A 20,272-nucleotide genomic window follows, 5' to 3' on the forward strand; every position below is an offset into this window, starting at 1 on the left:
AGCCAGCCCCTTCTCCCTTTCAGTATGGAGTCAAACTTTCAGTCACTTGTACTTCTCCTGAATTTGATGCTACCTTATACCGTCAACTTGTAGGAAAACGTTTGTATCTAACTCATACTCGTCCTGACCTTTCCTTTGTTGTTGGCCTTGTTGCTCGGTTTATGCAAAACCCACGTGAAATTCATTGGAAAGCAGCTAAAAGAATACTTCGTTATGTTCAAGGTACAGTTCAGTTTCGGATTCATTACAGTGCCGAAGCATCTCCTCTATTGGTTGGTTTCACTGATTCTGATTGTGCTGGTGACCCTGATGATCGAAAGTCTACTGCAGGTTATGTGTTCACTCTTGGTTTAGAACCTATTACATGCGATTGCAAGAAACAAGGTGCCATTTCTCTTTCTTCAACAGAAGAAGAATATCGTGGTGTCGTAGAAGCTAGTAAGGAAGCCTTGTGGCTTCGTCAGATCCTGTCAGAGTTTGGCTTTCAGCAGCAGCATCCGACTACACTTTGGTGTGACAATCAAAGTGCCATTCAGCTATGCAAAGATCCAATCCAACATCAGCGCAGCAAACACATTGAACTGCACATGCACTTCATCAGAAAGCTCATTCATGACCATGTTCTTAAAGTGCAATATTGTTCAACAGATGATCAAGTTGCAGACATCTTTACAAAGGCTCTCACAGAGGCGAAGTTCACTAAACTTCGATTTATGGTTGGAGTTCAGGTAGTTGTCACTAAGGGGGGATAGGCTCTAGTGCCACCTTCCTTCTCCTATTATGTCATATTTGTAAATCCTTCAATCCTATCCCAAGTTGTTCTTAAGGGGGGATGTTAGGATATTCCGACACATAGGAAATAGTTAAGTACAACTTGGTCTAGTATAGAGTTAGGTATAGAGTTAGGTAAAGTGTGTTTCTTTACCTTGTACATTTTGTAACTTACAATCCAACGGTCACGATATGTAGTGATCCGACGGTTCATTCTCTCCTCGGTATTACCGACACTTGATTCGTGGCCTAACACCCGATTGGTCCATGATTTCTATTTAAAGTGCATGGAGGGTAATTTGTAGGGTAATCCGTCTATGAGAGAAGCTTATGTAAATTTTCATTCTTTTATTAATAAATTTCATGAAGTGGCCGTGTTGGCTCAAGCCGTGGACTGTTTCCCTCTTTGAGGGTTTTAACCACGTCAAAAATACTAGTGTATTGATCTGCGATCTGGCTGTGAGCGGTGTCCTTTGGTGTTTTGTTTAAGGAACTTACCCTGTAAATTCCTACAAGCACAAAACAATTCTTCCACTTCCTCATCCTTGAAGAGTCATCCCATTCGGTAAGGTCGTCGTTTTTTAAGTGCATGTAGTAGTGCCAACATTTCCTTCCCATAAATAGCTTGCTTGAGATGTAGCAGTAAAAATACCCAATCACCTACATCAAAACATTTTTCACTACGATGTTGATATACCTGTTGTTTCGTTTGATTTTGCACCGAAGTGGCGTTATCCTTTAAAAGTTGGAGAACTTGTTGTTGATGCTCGATGTGATCTTTCACTGCTTGAACCTTTTTCTTCTTGATATGTCCTTCTATCTCTAGAGTTTGAGGAGTGGTAATTTCTTCCAATCCTTTACAAGATATGGTCGGATTCATTTCTTGATGCTCAATGTGATATTTCACTTCTTGAACATTTTTCTTCTTTATATGTCCTTCTATCTTGATAGTTTGAGGAGTGGTAATTTCGAACAATGAATTAAAAGATATGGTTGGATTCATTTCTTCTTTCTCGATGTGATCTTTCACTTCTTGCACATTTTCCTTCTTGATATGTCCTTCTATCTTGAGAGTTTTAGGAGTGGTAATTCTTGCCAATGCTTTACAAGATATGGTCTGATTCATTTCTTCTTTCTCTGGGGTGGGGTCCTGGTGTATATCTTCTTCCTTTGTTTTTTCTTGATCCTGTTCTTCCTCCTCTTCATATTCTATGTAAAATAATTTCTTATCAGCACACTTATGACCTTTAGTGCATTTTCTATCACAATTGTAACAAAACCCTTTTTCTCTTTTTTCTTCCAATTGTTGTGGTGTAACCCTTGTAGGTTGTAGAAGGCTAGGAGAAACAACACTTCCATATTTATAGTTGTGAGGGGTATGCTTCCTGGTTTCCATAATTTTGCTTTCCACTATGTCACAAAGCACTTTTATTCTTTCCAATTGTTGTGGTGTTGCTCTAAAGAAGGTGTTGCTCTTTGTATCCTCATAATGTGCTATCATTTCCTCCATGAAAATTGACCACGTAACAAGTTTTTTACGAGAACAAAGCCCTTTGTACCATAAAAATTGATCTGGTTCTAAATATGAAGATGCAATACATACCTTTTGTACTAGTATTACACCATGTAGATCAAAATATTGCTCCATCTGAAGTATCCAATTTACCGGATCCTTGCCATCAAACTTCCTCATCTTGATTTTTCTTGATTTTAGGAGCTCCACCTTGAAACAACTGTAACTCTGTACTTTTGGATCTTTAAGTTCTGAAATTGTGACCTGTATTAGCCCTCTGCATTCTCTTTCTATTGCCACCAGTCTGATCCAAATTGGATTCTCCAAGAAAGAGTTATGTAAAATCTCCCACAGTGGCTTGCTTTTAGACTAGTTCAGTAGAGCGAAATTGTAAGACCTGTTTCAACCTTTGGATCTGAAACATGCATACAAGAAACTTCAATCCATCCTCTTTCTGTACCTTGTTACAAAATTGCAATCCAATCCCCAGAGAGAAAGTTATGACGATTTTCCCCAGGTCACCTGTTTTTTAATGTAATTCAGGAGTCTGCAAAAAGAATAACTTCCTCAGATCATATCTCCAATAATTTCACGCGAAAAGCTCTGAAATTCGAACCCAAGGTTCAGCATGATTTCTTCTCAAATGGGTTTTTTTTTGCGACTTCTGAAACGTCACAGAAAAACGTTATAGCGAAAATGCCACGATGACCTGTTTGGTGCAGCGAAACCTTAGAATCCAAAGCTCCGATACCAAATGTTATGAAACCAGCTCAAGAAAAGATAGAAGAGATAGATCAACGTCTTAGAATTCAGCCTCTTCGAGGGGCAACCTCCTTTACATTACATAAATGAACAATTCTTGGATGATACAAATGAAAAGACCTCCTTTCTATATATAGGAGTCTAACGGGTCATAACATAATCAGAGCCGACATAACAATAATAATGTAAGGGCACAATAATAACAATAGTGGGCTTCTATGGGGCACAATAGTAACAATATGGGCACTACATGGGTACATCAATATAATAAGTGGGTTATACTAATAACAATAAGGGGTTACACTAGTAGTATAGGGGCCTAACAAAATCATATGTACAATGGCTTTACATTGATAGTCATTCCGACCATGGGTCTATATCTGTAGATGACTATTTCTATACATGTAATGAGAGTTCATAAGTTGATCATGGGTTTGCCTTCACTCAACAATTCATGTAAAATCAGATATCATGATATATGTATTGTAATTTATGTAGGTCACCTTCCACTTTGATACCTCCTCGTCACATCGTAAAGAATTTCATTCGACATTGGCATTTTTCCGACTTCATGCTTTAGGGGGCAGCTGTTACAGATCCATTTTGGCACTTCAAATCCCAACATCCAGATCATTGTTTTAGGGCTAATAAAACCCTAATTTCAGTTGCTTCATGCCCTAAACAAGTCACCCCTTTGAATGCCTCCTTCCCAGATAGTTTCATGACTTGAAGACATCCAGAAATTGCCTCTAGAGGGACCAGCGCAGGTAAGCCCTTATGAAGGTGCACTGCAAAGCAGTTAATTCCACTGCCAGGGTGCTCTGCAGGGCACTTAGGTTTCCTTTCACCTATACTGGGAAAGAATGAACGAAATTCACATAGGGTTTGGGGAATATTCTTATATTTTGGAGTCATCTAGAAGTTTCCCTATCTTATCAACTCCTATGAGCTCGAAAATGGATGAGGATTGAGTTAAGGAGAATCCTATCCTCTCACCCCTTTCTCCATGGAACTAATTCTAAGTATGGAAGGCCATTCAATACCATCATTAATGACAAAACCTCCTTCATCTTCCTATAAATTGACCACTCATCTAAGTGATCAGGGGTTAGATTATGTTACAAGGAGATAATGCTACTATGAGACTTGACTTTGGAGGAAATGATGTGATGCCACAAGCTTGTCTTGCCTTTGATGTGATGTGGATGGGATCTAAGATGGAGGAATGACTTTGAATCAGACACTGATGGTTGTAATTCCTTCTTTTATCTAATAAAGTGTTTGAACCTTTTTCCATATGTTATGTTCTTTCATAATACTTATATGTATGAATTTCTTCTGATTCCTTTCATTTATATTCAATGGATCATATGCTTTGTTCAGTTTTTGTCTTCTATTATGTTTACAGGGTACTTCTCAAGTGGATTAAGTATAGGAAGGAGTGACGGAATCGATACAAGGGAGATGAGAGGAAATCAGAACTACAGGTAGGCCTTCTATCCTCTCTTCTTATCTAATGTTTATAGGAAAAGTCTAAAACACTTTAAACTGATGTTATAGGCACAACTACTTGTCTAGTTAATTAGTATTTATTTGTAGATGCTAAAATCTCCAAAACACCTGTGTCGTTACTTCCTCTATTGTCAGCGCTGCTGCTACTGCTTTTGCGGCCTTCTTTTGCTCTATGGATTTTTATGCTGCTTCACGGACTGCCCTTACCTCAACTGCCACTTTTTCGTTCCATCTTCTCTCGTCTAGTTGGGTGACACGCAGCTTGGCATCATGCTTTTGTTTATGTGATGTTTCTTTCTCTAGTTCCTCCAAATCTGGGGTGTGCCACTCGGGAGGCCAAGTCTCAAATACCGTAATGATCGCATCATCAGTGGCTACAAATGGTAGCTTTGTCCACTGTTGCACCAGATCCTTTCGCGCCCTGATGTATATGTTGTGCATATCCACCTTGAAGTCTACAAAAATATGTAGACTATTGTGCACCATAGGTGACAGCTGTAGCATCCTGTTGATCCACATTCGGATGCTCACCTCCATGAGCACCGAGAAAATTTTAGTATCGTGAATTCGTTTCACATCCTTGGTGGCCCAGAGCGAAGTGTAGTTCGCGGCCTCTGGTAAGTCTCGGTCAATGTCAGGAATTGACTATCCTCCAGTAGTTCTCCCACTACTAGCAAGATGGATAAGAGCAACAACGCGTAGTGGAAGGTCTTACCCTGCTCTTGGGCCTGGCGACAGTTAATCAAAAACTCCTCGCACAGGAATTCATCCGAGTTGAGTTGGACCCCTCTACGCACTGTTCGGCCAACACGGCTATCGGCGCTGGTACCTAATCAGTGCGACATTTTCTGATCACTTTACCACCCAGAAGTTGAGTTGCTACGAGCACCCCCTTATCCTTGATGCTGGAGATGGCGCAACCCCTCTTCGTTTTCTCCAGCTTATACTTTGCCTTCATCGCTTCTATGAGAGCCAAATCGCTCCCTTTTCCGTCTATAGTCGCGGGGTCCTTTCCCTTACAGGGGAGCTGAGAAATATGGTGGATGAGGTCTGCCGTTATGGGAATAGGCTCCTATAGCCATAGATACCCATCATGCACTAGGCAGATTAGCTGCCTGATGATGAAAATGGTGATGGGCGCGTGGTGGAAATGTGGTATCCATAACAAATGCAGCAACCCATCCTTTTCCGCATCGCACAACCATTTTCGCGGCTCTAACGTTATCACCACCCCCTTCGTATTTTGCTTCATTAGATTTGTCGTCTCTAGGTGCGGGAACATCTCGCTGTCTGTGAGGTACCAGTTTTCAAATTTCATGGTGGGCATGTGGCCTAGGTGCGAGCCCTCAAATAAAATGCCATCGGGGGGGGAGCGGGGTCTGGAGTGAATTCTTCGTTGCATCTAGATCCTTTAGTATTTTGGCCTTCCCTCTCCGCAGAGGGACATATGAGGGAATTTTTGTTGTAGAGCACAACGGTTGGATGTCCTCCTCCACGTCTTCTTCTTCCTCTACGGTGGAAATCAAGGCCTGCAAGTCTTCTTCCTCCTTATCTATCTCAATTGTGACTGCCTTCCCTTTTTCTTCCATTGATAACTTGCTGTGCCACAGATTACTTGGGAACATGCATACTAGTCCCATTGTCTGCTTATCCTTCTTCGGTCATGGTGTCTGCAGTGATTTGGGGATTTCTGTGACCATCCCAGCGCCCTAGGGAACATCCTATACCATGGGGGTCTGTGTGGCCTCGTCAGTGGTTCCCTCTTCAATACCCAACCCATCCTTAGTGTTCGTCATCAGTTCTACATAGTATTTTGTCTCTCGCGTACATAGGGCTTAATTATTGCTCGACTCTAAACACTCTGTGCTCTACTCAAGGGCTCAATTCTCAAATGACTAAGTTTTGTCCATTGGCTAGCCCTTTGAGTTTTATAGCACCTTTCAAATTCAAATTCGATCGTTCCCCCCAATTCTGGGCCATCAATGCTCTCTTGGCAGTAGATTTTCCCAAATATTGCCCATAAATCGCATCTTAAATGCTAGCTGCCAGCTCCATTTGGCCTCAAATCAGACGTCCGTCATGAACAGTGACACTAACAATCACTTCCCAGCCAACCCGCATGGCAGCGCAACCCTGCATGCGTGGTTGCGAACCCTTTGACATTCTGCTCCTATGCGCACCTCTCAGAGCAGGTAGCTCCCAAGCAGAATAAATTATAGTCCCGCGCTCCCTTTCAACTGCCTGGAGCACTAAGACTATTCTTCTTATAGCTAGTCAGGTGGTCGCGGCACCTGTGCGGGGCTCCATCCCATCCTCCAACATAGTACACGGAAAATCCTCATCTGCCATTGCGGTGATCAGAACTGCACGCTCTACCATTTGCAATGCACTTCCGTGGTTACTGCGTTTGGCAATATGTAGTTCTAGCCACAACAGCACACCAACCAATTCGCGGTGACAATCCTCTAATTCGTTATTTTGATCGTATGCACCTTGCCTTGCAATCCTTGGTTTATCAACGAGAAATTCTCCCTTTATTTCGTTATCCAGCCCCTTGACCTCTGCGTTCATTAAAGCTCCTTTCTTCCTTAGCCGTACCTGGTCCTTTTCAACTTCGCGAAGTCTAGACTTTCCCTGTTGAATTTCTTCCTAAAGTCTTATATGTTATGCTTCACGTAGCTGTGTGATTTCTTTGTCCCAATCTTTGCACACTATCAGATCTACGAGTGTAGTTGCGTGTAGACTCAGCTTCACATGCTCCTCAGAGGTTACAGTCCCTGCTTCATACCACAGCTTTGGGATTGTTTTCGCAGTCAGTGTTTTGCACATGGTCCTATAGGCCCATTGTACCGCTGGTATGTGCAAGTCCAAGTCAGTGCGTCTCACATGGTGGACCCTGTTCATCACTTTGCACACCTTGTCAAAGTCTTACCCACGTATAATCTTTGGTGTGCTTCATCTTTACTGCTTGCTTGGTGTTCCTATTTTCGATCATGAGAGCGGTGTGCATTCATGCAAGTTGCGTACCATACGCTCGTATCCATTTGGAAAGGTGGGCGTGCAAGTTGTTTCACCCCTCAACACCGACTCTCATCTGTAGCTAAGGCTTTCCAAAGAATATAAGCATCATCCTTCTACATCTGCGCCAATCCCCGAAACTCTGTTGGTGCGTACCCCACCATATTGCAGGTGTAGCACGTAGTGCCCATTTCAGAGCATCGAACCGCTATTGTTCTGGTACTTCGATTTCAAATTTGTTTAGGAATTCCTCCACCGATGTCAATCCGTCATACATGGGCAGATCCCTTGCTTCTGTTTCTACGCAGCATAATGATCTTATCATCATGTTGCAATTTAGCGTGGTTACCTCATGTAATTGGTTCTCCCATTGTTCTACTTCCTTGTCTGGATCCGAAGTGAAGGAGTTGTCACGCTCCCATGAAATCCTATCATCTGTTGTTGGATTCACCCAATCCTGCTCTCACATGGTTATCTTATAAATACAATAGAAATCGTCATCATTATCATCATCGTGCATCAGTTCAGTGTATTGCACTCCTTTAGCAGGATCTAGCGGTACTACTCCATGTAGTGACTTTTTCTCAAAAATAATTTTGCGCTTCTTCAGGTTTATCACTCTATTCATATCAGTGGCCCTGTCTATGCCCAGTAGCGTGGGATAGGGATTGCTATCGTCAACAATTTCTATCACTTCGAAGTCTGCCGTGTGCTCGCACCTTCAATATCAACCGTTACTCCTTGCAATCCTCCCATGGGAAAGATATTCTATTGGTTCGCCATTCACAATTGAATAGGAGACCATTGCAATGCGGCCCTGCCCATGTTCTCCCATGTCGAATTTGGCATTTCATTCATGTCCGATCCTAGATCCAGAATTACTTGATCCATTTCATACTCATCAATTTGCGCAGTCAATCTCATTTCCCTTCCTATTCGCGATGTGTGTTTCCCGAGCTTTCATACTACACATGGCTCTCCTGACCCAGTACACCTAGTGATAAGTTCTCGCAGTCATTTCACAGCCCTGCTGTTGCACAGCAGCTTCATACATGTCTCCAGAAAGGTAGTGAGCATTGAAGGATCCATCTCTGGTTCTAGTTGATCCTTACTACCTGAAGTGGAGGCCTCCGTGAAGCTCTTCTTAGCTTCCATGAATGTCTCCTTTGTGCACTCCAAATCAAATTTATGTTACTTTGTAGGAGCCTTGCAAACCCACGCACTTTCTTTAGGTTTGTTACCTTTGTCATCTCCGGTCATGATACCACTCTGAATCATGATGTTCACATTCAGGTTCTCTTTGCATGGCTCAGACCTCATTATTTGGAGATTCTAAGTCGGGGAAGCCTGGATTATTCCCTTATCATGCAGCCTTACTATCAGTGTAGGGCAATCCTCTGTCTCATGGTCGAACTGAGTACAATATAAACATGAAACTCTTGTCAGATTTGTACAATCATGGTCATAATGTCCTAGCCCTCCGCAACTGTAACAAATCAACTGTCTGCGACCTCTTACTAGTCCCATTCCACCTCGACCCCAGTCGCATCCCTAAAATCCAGCACGTGCCATTCTTGTATTTTGATCGAGGGCTCGTGTTTTAGTCTGCACCCTATAGGCAGGGGTTTGATCCATCATTATCTCATAACTTCTGCAGACATGCTCATCATGGCCTACCAACCTGCAGAAATTACAGAACAATTGTTGGGACGTCTGCGTATATTTCTATAATAGCTGACAATTGTCCATGGCATGTTTTCCTCCGATATGATAGATCACGCACCATAATGCAGGCGCCGTGCTCAACTCTACTTTTTCATGTACTTGCAAAACAGGAGGGAGTTCACAGTTCCTTACTACCCCCAGCAGAATGGGGTTGCAGAGAGGAAGAACAGATCCATTGCAGGGGTTGCCAAAGCCATGCTTCATGATCAGGCGTTACCTTTATTTTTGTGGGCAGGGGCTTGCAACACTACTGTGTACTTGCAAAACAAGAGTCCACATCGCGCCTTGGGGAATGTGACACCAGAGGAGGCTTTTTCTGGGAAGAAGCCTCATGTTGGGCAGTTTCGTATCTTTGGGTGCCTTACATATTCCTATGTCCCCAAGGAGAACAAGACCAAGCTATAGCCCACTGTAGACAAGGGCATCTTTGTGGGTTATAGCAAGACCTCGAAAGATTATCAGATTTATATTCATGCGTAGAGGAAAGTGGTTGTCAAGCGGGATATGAAGTTCGAGGAGGAAAGAGCTTTCAGGAGGTCATGGGAGTTAGAGTATCCAATGTCACTAGACCCTCAGGAGCAGCTGAGTCAGTCACAAGAATCCATTGGTCAGGGATGAGGAGGTACGTCGATTACAATGTCAAGTCCATCAGTGAGCAGTGGCTCTCAGAGTCGGGTGGGTGGTTCTTCGGGCAGCATGCCGGGTAGTCCGTAGAGCAGTTCTCAGGGTAGTCCACTAATGGACAGTTCACACAGTACTTCAACATCTACAGGCACAGTTTCAGGCATGACGTCAGTTGACAGGCCTTCAGGAGTTCAGGCTTCTGATGATGATGAGGATTCTTTCACTCCAGTGGGAGAAGTATGCTCAGGGAAGAGGAAACCCAAGTGGCTTCAAGATACCTTGCACGAGGCCACATCAGTTGCTAGGCCAAAGAGACATGTTAGAGAGAGTAAACCACCTGAGCGGTTCTGTAGTTACATGGCATTGGTAACAAGCATTGTTGACTCTGTGCCTTCTAGTTATGAGGAGGTAACCAGCCAGCAGGTCTGGAGAGAGGCCATGATGGAGGATTATTCTCCTATTATGAAGAACGATGTATGGGAGGTAGTCCCAAGGCCTGAAGATAAATCAATTATTACTTCCAAATGGCTCTACAAGATAAATCATGTCGCGGATGGTAGCATCGAGAAGTTCAAGGCTCGATTTGTGGCGAGAGGGTTCTCACAGGTAGAGGGAATTGACTATGAGGAGACCTTGGCTCCCGTAGCTCGGTATACATCGATTCACTCCATTATATCAATTGCAACAAAGATGGGTTGGAAAATCCACCAGATGGATGTGAAGACTGCATTTCTCAATGGCTTCATTCAGGAGGAGGTTTATATTGAGCAGCTGCAAGGCTTTGAGGTGCATGGGAAGGAGTCCCATGTATGCAGATTGAAAAAGGCAATCTATGGCCTGAACCAAGCTCCTAGATCTTTGTACTCAAGGATTGATACATACTTGCAGCAGTTGGGTTTCACAAGGAGTGAGGCTGATTCGAACCTATACTTCATTGTGGTGGGTGAGGAGCCTCTCATTCTGGTGTTGTATGTTGATGACTTGATCATCACTAGCGCAGAGAGACTCATTGTGGGTTGCAAGAGAGATCTTTCTTCAGAGTTTGAGATGAAGGATATCGGCTTAATGCATTATTTTCTGGGATTGGAGGTGTGGGAGGAGGAGGGGCATTTCTTCCTGGGACAAGGGAAGTACATTGTGGATATTCTTAGCAGATTTCACATGGAGGACTGCAAACCCATGTCTACACCTATGATCACTAACTAGAAGAAGCTTCATGCTTCTGATTCCGAGTTTGTGGATCCTACTCTATATAGACAGTTGATTGGCTGTTTGATGTATTTGGTCAACACTCGACCAGATATATGTTTTGCCATTAACACTATGAGTCAGTTCATGTGTGAGCCCAGGAGAGTGCACTGGGTAGCTACAAAACACATTCTTCGTTACTTGCAGTGGACTGTCGATTTTGGTCTGGATTATAGACATGGTGATGGAGTGAGACTAGGAGGGTACACGGATTCAGATTGGGTAAGTTGTGCTTCAAATAGGAAGAGTACTTTCAAGTGTTGTTTTGTGTTGGGTTCGGCAGTTGTGTCGTGGATCAGACGTAAACAACAATCAGTTGCATTGAGCTCAGCTAAGGCAGAGTATATGGCTGCTAGTTTGGCTAGTTGTGAGGCCATATGGCTTCGCAAGATATTGTTTGCTTTGTTTGGTCAGGCATTGAGACCTTCAGTAATTTAATGTGATAATTAGAATTTCATAAAACTCACATAGAATCTAGTTTTTCATGACAGGTCAAAACATATTGAGATCAAGTATCACTTCATTAGAGACTATGTTTAAAAGGGAGCTGTCAAGCTTGAGTATATTTCTACAAATGAGCAGGTAGCAGACATTTTCACCAAAGCGTTACCATGGGGCAAGCATGTATATTTCAAAGACAAGATGGGAGTGGTGAGGAACACTTTCCCCGGTAAGAGGGAGTGTTAAAATATGGGTACCAGAGGACAAGTGGTTCCCTAAGGCTTTAATCTTTGGCCTAGGGAAAAGTGTCCAAATTTATTTTTTACTTCTCTCCTAAAGTGAATTTATAACTGGTAAAGTCAATTTAATTTAAAAGTGACCTTATAAGTGGTAAAGTTACATTCTAATTTAAAAGTGACTTTATAAGTGGTAAATTTACATTCTACTTTAAAGGTGACTTTATTAAAGTGAATGATTAGAAAGTGAAAAAGTGACTATGGAAATAAAAGGCTAGGTGGGTCTTTATTTAAGTGGGTGACTTAAAAAATAGAAAGTGAGAATTAAATGCACATTTATTATCATCCCTAGATCTAAATGAATATCAACCATTAGATCTTAGGGTAACCCAAAAGGTCATTTAGAGAATAAAAGGAGAAGAGAAGAGGAAAACATCAATTCATTATTTCATGATCATTTGAGAGAAAGAGAAGAGAGAGCAGGGAGAAAATTTCTAAGCAGTGAAGAAGTGAAGGAGAGCAGCAAGAAGACATTTCAGCAGATTTGGGCAGCAACATTTATTGTTGCGCATCCAAGGAAAAATCGTACAGCACGAGAAAGGCACAGGAATTGAGGATGAGGGACAACAAGTTCTGGGCACATTTTTCGAGGCTGGCCATATAGCATCTAATGTTGTTTTATTGCTGTAAATTTTTTTGTTTTAGCTATTTTCTGATTGGCACTATTTTCGAGGTGGAGTTCAAGCACGAAAATTGAGATAAGTTGTAATTTGTGGTTGCTGGAATTTTCGCTGTGTATTTCAGTTTCTCTCTAAAATTATTTTTAGAAATAAAGAAGAGATCTCAAACTGGTTTTCCCGAAGAGTTGTAGGGTTTTTCCAGGGTCACATTGACAAAAAATCACTATGTTATTTTCTGTGTGTGGCTGTGATAATTTTGCTGTTTTTTATTTCTGCAATTTCAACAGTTTTGAAATCTCTAAATTTGTGTTTTCAGAAAAATATTATCATTTCGAGATTTTAGAATTTTTATCATGCTTGGATTTAAAACTAAATGCATGGAGTGATAAGGAAAATTGATAATCGAAGTGGGAGTGGGGGTTGAAATTTCTTCATATACTAGGGCTACCTATGGTAACCTTTGATATTCATTTAAATTAATTTATTTACATGAAGCATTATATATTTTTTTTAAATATATATATATATTTTTTTATAATTAATTTATTTAGACAATTTTTAATTTATTTATTTTTTATGTTTTTTATATGAAAAATATTGATGTTCCATTTCAAAATTTATATTTTTTAAAATTTTAATACAAATTTTTACATAATAAAAATAACTGTAATTTAATTTTAAAATATATAAATATGATATTATAAGTAAGACTATCTTAAATTGGAGTTTATGATTATTATATAACATTTTTTATTTTTCAAAATATATTTTATATATACATAATTTTGAAAAATTTTAACTCTATAAATATTTAAATTAATTTAAAATAACTATCAATTACCTTTTTCATACAAACAAACATTAAACAACAACCCTACATATTATACAACCCTACATATTATACGGGTTAAAAAATAAAAACTCTAAAAAAATATTTCACTGCATAACTAAAAACATGTTCCAAAATATAAAATATACGTTGATTTCAGACACCACCGAATAAATATATAAAATATATGTTGATTTCAGAACATAACATCGCATATATTTCATTGAGAACTTCCATTGAAGTTTATCTACAAATACTTGTGAATGACGTGCATTTAACTGGGCATGAAAGATATTTGAATACAATGGCTGTAGAACCAGTTTAAATAACCTAAATTAATATTTCATTTCCGTTGGATTCCGACACATGAAAGTCTAAAAAATTGCACTAAAGACAATTTCGGAGAAAAATACCTTCAAAAGCTACTGAATCACATAGAATGGAGAGTAGAACACACATAGGCTCATGTGCATGAGGCTTTCCACCAGCAACATGAAAATGGTCCAACAAACCAAACTCCAGGAAACGATGAAGGTTGATTATGGCAATGGGTTAATCATGGCACTGGGTTGTATTCAGGTTCTGGATATTTTTTTGGGAAAGTTGGGTAATCATGTTGTTGAATAGGAGTTTTTTGCTTTTTTGGTTGAATGTATTTTTTCTCTATCGCCTAACCAACAAGTCCAGTGGGAATGAGGTCGGTGAAAAATTTTAAAATTTAAAAAAAAACCTTGAGCGATGTAACTTTTTTTCAGAATTAATAGAGATTTTAGATTTACAAAAGAAAATAAAGTATCTTTTATTTTTTAATAAGAAGTGTATTTATGCTTTTAAAAATTTAACTCAAAAGGATTCTATTATTTTATGAAAGATGAATTATAATTGCTTTACATTCACATATTGTATACAACCATATAAATTAAATGGATAGCAATTAAAATAACTATTTGTTACTTGTAAATTTGGAAAATTGTAATGTTAAAACAAGAGTAAAGGTGTAAAACGAAAAAATGGTTTATACACACATAATAAACTCTAGTAGTATTAAATCTAAACCAGCTATAACTTTTTATTTATTATACGGGTAGGTTATATATTTTTTTCTTTTAGTTAAAAATGTTTGTGTTTTAATTAGTTTTGAAATTTCTAAATATATTTTATAAAGTTCATTTGGAAAAAATTAAATATTTTGAAAAAAAAAAGAAATTTTTTAAATTTGAATTCCTATTTTTTGATTGGTTCATTTACATGAAATAATAATTTCATGGTGTTTAAAATTGAATTATTATAATATTTAATAAAGAATACACATATCAAATCTAAATATTTATGAAAATGAATTGTCATTGTATGAAGTAGGAAACAACATTTAATGAAGATTAGATCTATATAATCTATTTTAATATTTATTTTTGTTATATAAAATACAATAAATATAATCATTCATATATTATGTTATATTATTTTTAATTTGACACTTTAAAATTTTAATTAATAATTGGATTATGATGATGATGATGGTTAACGTCCACTAAGACCAAACTTTGGTCTATCGGAGCTAAAGAAAAGATTTATTAGTTTGATTTAAGATTTTATTCCTATGCTCAAAAAGCTTGGAGAGAAGCCTCTTGAGCTCACTGTAATTTTGACATCGTAAAAGGCTAGGAAGGCCAGTATTGCAACAAAGATTTTGAAACTGAGATCTAATGTGGTTGTACCCGGAGCACTCTAAGAGGAAGTGATCTTCATCCTCGATGTTCGTATCCTCATAGATCCATACATGGTGTTTTAGGAACTGCCTCATGAGAGTTCGTTCTAATCTTGGCTATATTAATTTTCTTCTTTGAGCTAGTTAAAATAGAGAGACACTTTTGATCTTCTAGGGTGGGGTTGATGACCTCCTTATAATATCTTAATTTTCTTTTAGCTGCTAAATCTTTCTCACACCACATTTTTTCTTTGAACTTAGAAGTAACAATATTTTTAATGTTATTAATGTTTTGCAATGCAACATTCTCATCGATCTCCCAATGGTTTAACCAGGCCCTGGTGTCTTTATACCAACCTCGTTTGAGCCTTAGGTGGTTTTGGCTGGAATTTAAAGCTAGCTTAGGAAGTCTATGGTCTCCTATGTTATTGAGTTTGTGCTTGTACAACAAAAGCCTAGTCATAGCTAGGCTCTCGATAGGGGAAAGACCCACTTCTATAAGGATAATAGGATAGGGTGTGTTTCTTTTAATTTTTAGGTTATCGTTATAAAACGTTTTTTGATTTTCTCAATCTTTCTCGAGGATTCTCTAGAGATGCTACAACCCCAAACATCACATCCATATAAGATAACCGGAGTGACTAAAGTTTCAAAAAGGAACTTCTTTCTATCCCACATTATGAGGTTTGCTGTTTTACAATTATTTTCAAGACCAAAATAAGCTTTCCATCCCCCATTAATCCTTTTCTCAATGCTATAGTTCTAGTTGAGCTTGTGATGGATATCAATTCCTAGGTACTTGTAGGAAGACACTTCCTCCAAGTTATTGTTGTCAATACATAAAATTAGCGTAAGCGTCCTTCTTGGATTTGATAATCACAACTTTTGTTTTGTCAGTGTTAACAATCATACCCATGGTAGAGCAGAAATCCTTAAGAAGTACAAGTTTCTTATCAAGATCAGATGGGCACCTTGGGAGAAGAACAATATCGTCAACGTAGAGAAGAAGGATGATGACTATCCCAGCTAAGATCGTGCCAACACATCCGGCTTCCTTTAAACAACCTTCTAGCTTGTCGATGTAAATGCCAAATAGGGTAGGGGAGAGGGGGAAACTTCGTTTAACTCCAATATTACACTTAATATCTTTCGACCACCTGCCATTGCTCTTTAACTTGCAATTACATTCTCGTATAACCTTATAGCAGCAACTCTCAACTCAAAAGGAAACTTTAGCTCTTCTAATCTGTTCCAAAGGTTGTTTTTAGGAACCGTATCGAAAGCTTTCCTAAAGTCCACAAAGCAACAAAAGGGATTGGATTTATCATTGTGGCACTCCTCCACAATGATCCTAAGCATAACGAGGTGGTCTGTTGTTGAGTGTTGCTTTTTAAAACTAGCTTGGCCTTTAGCCCGCTTACCTTCACTTTCAAGCCATATGCTCAACTTGCTTTCCAAAATAATACCATATAGCTTCGCTAGGAGAGGGTTGATCATAATTGCGTGATAACTAGAGGGGTTATTTGTATCCCCACTTTTGAAAATAGGGATAATGAGGCTTTGAGTCCATGGTTTAGGGAACCCTTGCTTGACCACTTGATTGAAAAGCTTGTGAATGTGGGGGATGAGGAAAGGACCTCCAATTCTTAAGATTTCTGGGTGGTAACCTTCAATGTCCTTAGCTTTCCCATTAGCTAAGCTATTAACCCCAAAATCAATGTCTTCTAATGAGAAAACTTCTTTCGTTGTGAGAAGGGTTTCAAAGTTATCCATGACGTTTGGAGATTCATAAAGCTTTTTAAGATAGGAATTCGAGTCGTGTAAAGGAATTTTATTATTATCTTTAGTTTTCCTAGTTAGAATCTGCCTCCAGAATTCCTTAGGAGCTACCTTAGAGGGGTGTAAGAGATTCTCTTGTCTTTTACGAATATACTTCATTTTTTTCCTTTTAGCTAGGGCTTTGTATACTTTTATCTTTCCAATTTTAAGAGATTCATGAACAACTTCCTTAATTGCTCTCCTCACACTTTTAATTATAATATTCATTCAAATTAATTTATTTAAATGAATCATTTATATTTCTTTTAAAATAATTATTAATTACCTTTTCCTCATTAAAAAACAGTTCCAATACTACCTATTATATTTATTAAAAATTAAAACTCTACAAAAATATCGGAAAATATACCACACTGCATAACCAAAAACCATATTCCAAAATAGTCCCCAGAGCATAAATATATAAAATATAAGCTGATTTCAGGAACATAACATCGTATATATTTCATTCAGAGCTTCCATTGAAGTTAATTTACAAATAATTGTGAACGACATGCATTCAACCAGGCATGAAAGATATTTGAATACAATGGCCGTAGAAAATGTGGAGGGGCAGGGCTATTTTAAAAGCCACCTTGGAGGCTTAAATGCCGTCAACGATGGGGAATCGTGTATTTGGACGAGAAATGAATTAACGTGATGTCATGTGAATTACGTGGTCGATGACATGCTTCTCACCGCTGGACGGGAAATTAACTCTCCACAAAATCCGACGCTTTCAACATTATGGAAAACAGCATGTTCACAGAATCGGTCACTTGTTTATGCAAATCAGTCAGACTGATTTTTGTCTTCGGGATGTGTTTTTTAAGTTATTAACGTAAAGATTTTTGTTTTTAGTCGACGATTCTAACTCGAAATGTGTGTTCAGAATTATTTTAAATAAGAAAAGTCCGCTTCGGTAATAAAAATGTTAGTTAATTGGGTGCGATGATACCAGCTTTAATGCACCGGATCCCATCAGAATTCCGCAGTTAAGGGTGCGATCATACCAGCGTTAATGTACCGGATCCCATAGAGCTCCACAGTTAAAGCACTTCGGTGCACGATGTAATGGTGAGTGCGGTGGGCTGTAGCACCCCCCACCCAGGTTCAAATCCTGCCAAGGCAGGCGAGTAATGATGTATGAGTCCCACCCCAGCTTACCAAAAAAAAAAAAATGTTTGTTAATATGTTTTATTTTGTTTTGTTTTATTTTAATGTTTTAATAAATAAAATGGTTTTTTAAGTAAAGAGGAGGTAATATAATTTTTAGATTGATTGTGATTTTTTTTTTAAATATAGTTTTGAATGTAAAAATGAATTTAACATCTCAAAAAATTTAGGAGGTGATTTTTACAAATTAAAAAAATTAAACTTTTTGATTTTTAAAAATATGTACGGAATATTGAAAATAGATGATTAGAAAAAATGTTTGGAAAGAAGGTCATTTAGTCTATTAGTTAGACTACACACATTTATTTTACGTTAAGATGCCAATTATTTTGGAATAGAGATTTTAGAATTTTATTTTAATTATCAATAATTTTTAGGTGCATAGTAAGGATTTAATCTCTATGGAATATTTTAAAATATTTTTAGAAGTATTGGAAAATCAAAAGTTGAGATTTATTTTCAAGGCCATTATGTCTTCTTTGCAACTGTTTAATTAAAAAAATGTTATATGAATAAATGTCATATTAAATGAGTTAGGATTTTTTGGCCATGTGATATTGGTAAGCCATGGTATTCACCCATGGTATTGTAACAAAGTCTCTTTAGAGATTAAAAATCTCATTATAAAGTGGATGAATATAAAAGTTAAGAATATTGTTACATGTTTTTTTAAATGTATATATGTTTAAGTTATATACGAATTTTAAAATAAACTTGTAATTTAGTTAATTTCTCAATCCAGAGTTCTGTGATCCATATTTTATATATTGAACCATCCAATGTGGTTCATCCCACATCTTAGTCCTTAGGATAACACACTGGATTGTTCATCGTCAAGACTAAATGGAGAATGTGATCGTGGCATGAGAATAAATAATAAACAATTAAGTGAGAAATTAATAAAATATTTCAAATCATGTTTAAGAATATATTAATTAATAAACAAATATTTATCCAAATCATATAATAAAAATATAAAGATTAAAAATATAAATAAAATAAATCAAGCAAAAAAAAGAATGTTTCTATTAAAATTCTTTTGGTCTTGATGATGAACCACACTTGTTGGTTCGAAAAGCGTTGGTCAAAAAATTCTCTCATATGATCTCTACCAAATTTTTTTGTTTAATTCGTAATAATACAATCAAAAAGTCTAAATTAATTAATTTATCATAAAAAAATATATGATTAATCAATTAATAATTTTAGTTAATATTTTAAAATTTTAGTAATAAGAAAAATATTGATATTTATAAATTTTTATTATCTATTTCACTTGCAATATTTATGCATAACATTAAAATAATAGACTTTTTCCTTTCTTTATGATTTCTCTTTTTATATGATAGTTTTAAAAAATAATGCAACAATGTTGTAGATGTCTTTGTGGGGCTATCTTTATGTAAGCTGTAAATTTCAAATATATCATTTTGAAATAAATTCATATTCATTTTGAAATATTATATAATATATAATCATTAAATTTAGCCAAAATTTCGATTATTTTTTTTTAAATATTAAAGGGTGGATTATTTTTCATTTGAGCTCATATTCATTTTGATATAATATATGATATTATATATATTTATATTTTTAATGTTAAAAGCAATTTGTGTGGATTATGAAATGTGTCCAATTAAATTGGTAGCCATTTTTTTAAATGTTTATTTAGTGGACTTTTTTGAGTCGTGCATGGCACATTGGAAGGAAGTGAGGTTTGTTTCGAATGATTTTATATATCTATCTCTATATATTATATATATTATTTATGTGTTAAATAAATGATATATATTTTAGTGGATATTATTAAAGATTAATAATTATAATAATTTGGAAAATTTATAAGATAAATGGAATAAAAAATTAAATAAAGATTAGAAAGTTTAACATCAAAATGAATTAAACAATTTATTAACATTAAGGAAATATTATTATTTAGTCTCATCAGATGGTAAAAAAATCTAGCTACTATAATTATGAATAGTGGAAAAACAACATATTAACTTTAAGGAAATATTATTATTTAGTCTCATCACATATTAAAAGTCTAGCTTAAACCTAACTACAAAGCTTTGAGGATGAAGCTTTTTGAAAGAGATACAATGGTGGACTCTAAGGGATTGAGTTTATATGTCATAGGGATTGACCTAAAAGAGATTCCACATGTTTAATAAGTCAGAGTATATAATATAGAAATTAGCAATCTCATTG

The sequence above is a fragment of the Pinus tabuliformis genome, chromosome 1_1 (genome assembly GCF_031772625.1).
Source record: "Pinus tabuliformis cultivar Carrire ecotype Pingquan chromosome 1_1, CPIR1, whole genome shotgun sequence".
NCBI classification, from domain to species: Eukaryota; Viridiplantae; Streptophyta; class Pinopsida; order Pinales; family Pinaceae; genus Pinus; species Pinus tabuliformis.